This window comes from Neofelis nebulosa, chromosome 5 (assembly GCF_028018385.1).
Source record: "Neofelis nebulosa isolate mNeoNeb1 chromosome 5, mNeoNeb1.pri, whole genome shotgun sequence".
In the NCBI taxonomy this organism is placed as follows: domain Eukaryota; kingdom Metazoa; phylum Chordata; class Mammalia; order Carnivora; family Felidae; genus Neofelis; species Neofelis nebulosa.
In genome coordinates this window covers 81479070-81485144 of record NC_080786.1, presented here as the reverse complement: position 1 = coordinate 81485144, position 6075 = coordinate 81479070, and positions in this window count along the sequence as shown.

Sequence of the window (6075 nt, the reverse complement as noted above, 5' to 3'; positions counted from 1 at the left end):
CTTATGAGGATGGGACCTATGAGTTAGCGTTGCCCACAAAGGCGGGCTAACTTATGCACACGATGTTTATGTGACATGTAGCGTCTACAGCACTGACCCTACAGTTCCAGCCTATTTCTTTTTTACCTGACCACAAGTTCCCCTTTCATTTCCGGTTTTGTAGTTCCAGACTTGTTTCATTTGTGTGAGGAACACAACTTTTATAAAAGACAACTTCAAAATTCAATATCTTTCACGGAAATGAAATAGAATTGGGATAGAGCTGAACAGCATTCATGTGAACAATGAAATGAAACTCCAGCACAATATTTTATCTCAGGCAAAATGTGAAATACTTCAGGATGGTATAAGAGAAAATGAGACAATGAAAATGTGCTGGCAATGAGACCCCACTTTTGATAGAGAATGATTTTTTAAAGTCAGACCAACAACAACAAAAAGAAAATATACATTCCAAAGGGATCATTTGCTTTTAAATTCATTTTGCTTTGTGATTTTGTGCAAAATAACTCTATACAGGCTGTTTTTTTTTTAAATTTTTATTTATTTTTTATTTTTTTTTGTTTTTTGCCTTTCCTATTTAATACTGGATCCTGGAAAAAAGTATAATTTGTGTTGTTATTTTACTAAATTTATTTCTAGGAAAATGAAGTAAAAGTGACATCCCTTTACAAAATGGAATCATTTAGTGATAAACAAAATGTAATTTAAATCTGTGGGGGTGCCTGGATGGTTCAGTTGGTGGAATGTTGGTCAGTTGGTCAGATGACTCTTGGTTTTCAGCTCAGGTCATGATCTCGTGGTTCATGAGATTGAGCCCCATGTTGGGTTCCATACTAATAAAGTGGAGCCTGCTTGGGATTCTCTCTCTCCTCCTCTCTCTGCCCCTCCCCTGTGCTCCCTCTCTCTCTCTCTCAAAACAAATAAACTTAAAAATGTAAATTTGTGCATTTAGAAAAGTTATTCTTTCCTTCTAAAATTATGTCAGTCTATACCTAACTCATGAAGCAAATAATGTATACCAATCAAGATGGCAGATTTTTACATTAATGAAATGAAAAATGGTACTGCTCAGAAGCACTAAAACTATCAATGAATGCAGGTTGAAATTATCAATAAATACAGGTTTCTTATTTTTATTATTATGGATGTTGGGGAAAGACTTCTTTTTTGGAAACATCTGTTTATGGGATCCAACAAGCAAAACTAAGAGCATTTTTTTTTCTCTAGCAGTTAATATAATTATGTCTGTCTTTATATTTAATAGTTTTTCTTTTTTCCATTGCATATGAAAACTGAAGTGTCAATTCAGATTATTCTCTTTTATGTATCTAAATTTGGGTAAATTTATAAACTTAAAGAGTCTTAGTTACCACTAATTAATTGCCTTCTAGATTTAGCTATTATTTTTGCTTGAAGAACATTGAGAGACACAAAATAAGAAAGCCTATGGACATATTTTATATAATTAGTGAATGATTGCAACTTAACCTGATATTGTGTGGAATATTTGTCACCTGAGATATGGCAAAAAAAAAAAAAAATCAACGCTATATGAGGAGAGTTGGTATGAAGGGATGGGATACCAATCTCTTAAAGATGTTAAAACAGGGGTGCCTGGGTGGCTCAGTCGGTTAAGTGGCCGACTTCGGCTCAGGTCATGATCTCGCGGTCCGTGAGTTCGAGCCCTGCATCAGGCTCTGTGCTGACTGCTTGGAGCCTGGAGCCTGTTTCAGATTCTGTGTCTCCCTCTCTCTGACCCTCCCCCGTTCATGCTCTGTCTCTCTCTGTCTCAAAAATAAATAAACGTTAAAAAAAAAAAAGATGTTAAAACATTCCTGGGGAATGTTTTGATAAGCTGTTAAATATAAGAGAAAGCAAAAGAGTGAGGAACCACAGGGCTTTTGCTTTGCTGTTTGAGGTATACATGTTTCTTTCATTACAGAGCTGAACTGTGTAAGGCTTTAAAAGAGAGTTTGTTTAAAAATACATTTTCTGTAGCACCTGGGTGACTCAGTTAAGCTTCTGACTTCAGCTCAAGTCATGATCTCATGGTTCCCCTGTTCGAATCCCAAGTCAGGCTCTGTGCCGACAGCTCAGAGCCTGAAGCCTGCTTCAGATTCTGTGTCTCCCTCTCTCTCTGCCCTTCCCCTGCTCATTCTTTCTCTCTCTCTCTCTCAAAAATAAATACAATATTTTTAAAAATATATCTTCTTTTACTGTAATTTTATTATCATAAGTCAAGAATTCCATTGAGAAAGCAACAAGATTTGACATGTACTCAGAACAGCCATTAATGGGACACTAACTTCACATGATGAAGTCTCCATTATGTTTCTAGCTCCCAATTTTTATTCTCCAATAATGCATATTTTTCTCAGTTTCCCTCATCTTTGTTTTGAAAAGGTTTGCTAAGTGCTTCAGTTTCTGCTATATTAACCAAATTAGCTTATTTTGTTTTTATTTACTAACCTCAAAGCCTTTCCCATCTCTATTAAATAGATATCCCCTGATATCCTTTTCCAATCAATACTTCCCACTCAATAGCTTTAGAAAAGAAAGGCATAGTGTAATGTGTGTTTTAATTTAGTAAAGGAGAAACTATGGTTTGCAACCAGAGTATATCTCAATTCCTTCCCCAAGTTCTCTGGGCTTAGCTTGGCTTACAATATCATAATTTAAAAAACAGCAGAGAAGTTTAATGATTTCAACAACCCTCCCCAGTTTTCCACTGACATCCAGTCCCTCCTCCAGCAAATTCAGGAAAACAATTCAAGACCGAAGTCTATTGGCTTCATGTCCCTTTATCTGTATGAAAGCTACATCACAAAATCATCCCCTTTCCTTCTTTCAAACTTTCAATTTCCTTTTCAACTCTGGTTTTTCTCTCCCCCTGCCCCCCAAGTACTAGCAAGAAATGTTAAAGCTGTCAGTTTTGTGGAAGGAGTCAAGTTTTTGCAAAGGAAATGTCATAGTACTTTACATTTCGCAAAAGTCTCCTAAACCTGGATTCAAATATAGACTATAGAAATTAAAATCATAGTATATGATTTGAGTCATATCAACAGCAAAGTGTGGACAATTTTGGATTTGTAATTTTGGATCCATTTAAAACATATATTGCACATAATAGCCACAAATCAGATATTGGAAAAACTGATATTAAGGAGTCATTAATTGTTAATGTTGTTGATCGATCATTAATGGTATTGTGCTTATATTATCAAAAAGGTCTTTATTATATAATGAAGTATTTATGAGTGGGATAATATGATTTCTGGGATGTGTTTTAAGTAACCATATATATAAATAAATAAACATCATTTTCTTATTTTTTTGGCTCTGGAAACATATATAGTGAATTTGAGCTGTTAAAAAATAGAAAACTGCAGGCTCCAAATGGTGTCACTTGAACTGAGTTCCCAAACTGGGGCTTAATACCCAATCTAACTGCAGTTCAGCCTCCCCAGAAATGTGACCTTAACAGGTCAGTCAGGAATTGTTTTCTCCATCAACACCAATAAGTCTGTCATCTGGGTCCTCTTCATCCCCCAAAGAAAGATGAGGTCATCAGCATGTTAAGACACTTTGCAAACAGCATCCTCTGGAACAATCTTTTCCTTTTGCTAATAATTTTCTTGCCCCCACCCCCCATCTATAAAAACCTTGCAGTTTTGTACAGCTCCTCAGAGCACCTCTCTGCTTGCTGCTGGATTGGGGTGCTGCTTGATTCATGAAGTGTTCAAGACAACCGATTAGATCTTCACATTTACTTGGTTGAATTTTGTTATTTAACACAGCGTATGTCCATTTTTAATTTGCTAACTCTAATCCTAGCTTGTGCCTTTATATGTGCCTTTGTATGAGCAATGAACTTGGTATGAGCAAAGACATTTAATAAGCTATTGTACCTTTTGCTTACAGTATATTCTATTTTAAGAATAAAATAGAATTAAACCATTGTATACCAAGATCCAGTTCTTCACATATGGACTATCTCATTTTTGATTACCTAAAAAGTGTTTTTACTTATTTTTATATTTCAACTCAGTTTCAAACTTAAATGGATTTTAAATGGAAACTTTAAATTGTATTGTAAGTGGAAAATGTGCTTTTTCAAATCCGTATACAAATAAATAGATGGCTATAAAACATAAATATTTAATGTACCACCTAAAAACATGTCAAATAGCATCGTTAGTTTAACACACTTTGAGAAGCTCATCAATATAAGCTTTGAAATTTGGGAAGCACCATAATATGGGACCAAAAACATGAAAACCTATAATTGCTATCCGCAGAAGTGCTCAAACAATTAGTGATTATTTAAAAAGTTGATCAACTGTGTGGAGAACACACGGAGGGTTACTGGAGGGGTTGTGGGGGGGGTGGGCTAAATGGGTAAGGGGCATTAAGGTATCTACTCCTGAAATCTTTGTTGCGCTATAATGCTAAATAACTTGGATGCAAATTAAAAAAATTTTTAAAAAAGTTGACCAATGGTGCTCAATTTATTTAAATAAATGCAGATCAAAGCAACAATATAATATCCTTTTTTTACCCATGATACTGATAGCAATATTAAAGATTGTTAACATCTTGTGTTGATGGCACTGTAGGGAAATAAGCCCTTTTATATGTTACCGGTGAAAGTGTAAATCAGTACATTTTTTGGGGGGTGCAATTTGACTATAGACATCAAAAGTGTTAATATATTCACATAGATTCAGCATTTCTACTCTTAGACATAGAGAGTAATGCTATAGTTATAATCCTGCATGAAGACAAAGGTGTTTTTAAAAAATATCCATTGCCACATAGCTTATAATTGCAAAAATGAAGGTATTTAAAGGGACAGATGAGATAAATAACAGTTTATATAAACAATGAACTATGCAGCCATTAAAAAGAATGAAGTGTTATGGAAAAATGCCAACAAATATATTTAATTATTGATTTTATTTTAAAAATGAAACTACTGAGTAGCAGCATGGTGAATACATTTTCCAAGGATCTATATATGCCATAAATTTTAATTTTTTTTGTTTTAAAGGATACAAGAAATATGTAAGAGGTACAACTCTTGGGAGAGAGACTGTAAGGGAAGTCCATGGATGCTGGTAAGAGAGATGTTAATATTCACAGTTCTGTATTGTTAATTTTTGAAAAATCTTAAGCATATATAATTTTCTCTGTTTCAATAGATTCTCTAAGTGCTGGAATAATTAGTGTTTTTGTTTGTTTGTTTGTTTTCTTCCTTATCTTTTATTGAGATAATAAGATTATCTCAATAAAAATTTTAAGTGACAAATCACCAGCGTTTTTGAATGGAAACATAGGGGTAACCAATATCGCATTGTGCATTATGTTGTTTTCAATTAATTACTGCACATCAGGGGCCAACATTATTTACTTGGGAATAATTATTTCTGAGCTCAAGAGCTGCAGAGCCTGCTCCAATAATTCTTTTACTACCTAATTCTCAGTTAATTCCTCTATTTTATTTATTTTAAAAAATTGAATGTTTATTTTTGAGAGAGAGAGAGAGAGAGAGACAAAGACAGAGCATGAGCAGAGGAGGGGCAGGGAGAGAGGGAGACACAGAATCTGAAGCAGGCTCCAGGCTCTGAGCTGTCAGCACAGAGCTGGACACAGGGCTTGAACCCACGAACCGTGACATCATGACCTAAGCTGAAGTTGGACACTTAACTGACTGAGTCACCCAGGTGCCCCTGTTCTCCAACTTTCTGTAATGCACACATACAACGTGTATAATAACAAAAGGCTAATTTCCATTAAAAGTGTGATATTAGAAAATAGGATTTAATGGAGAGATAGGTAAATAAAATTGTCCAATTTTATAAATTTTATTTTTTCTTGTTCCAAGTAACAAGATATGACTGAATTTTAGTATCAGATACTGTTTGTACATTTGGGGCTTATCTTAATTTTTCTTTCTGGGCATGTTGAGTTGCTACCATGTCAATTATTACTTCTTCACTATTTACTATTTGTGTTGTTGTCACTGTATTCTTTGTTATGCTTTATTTTGGGAAGATTCATTAAATTATAGTG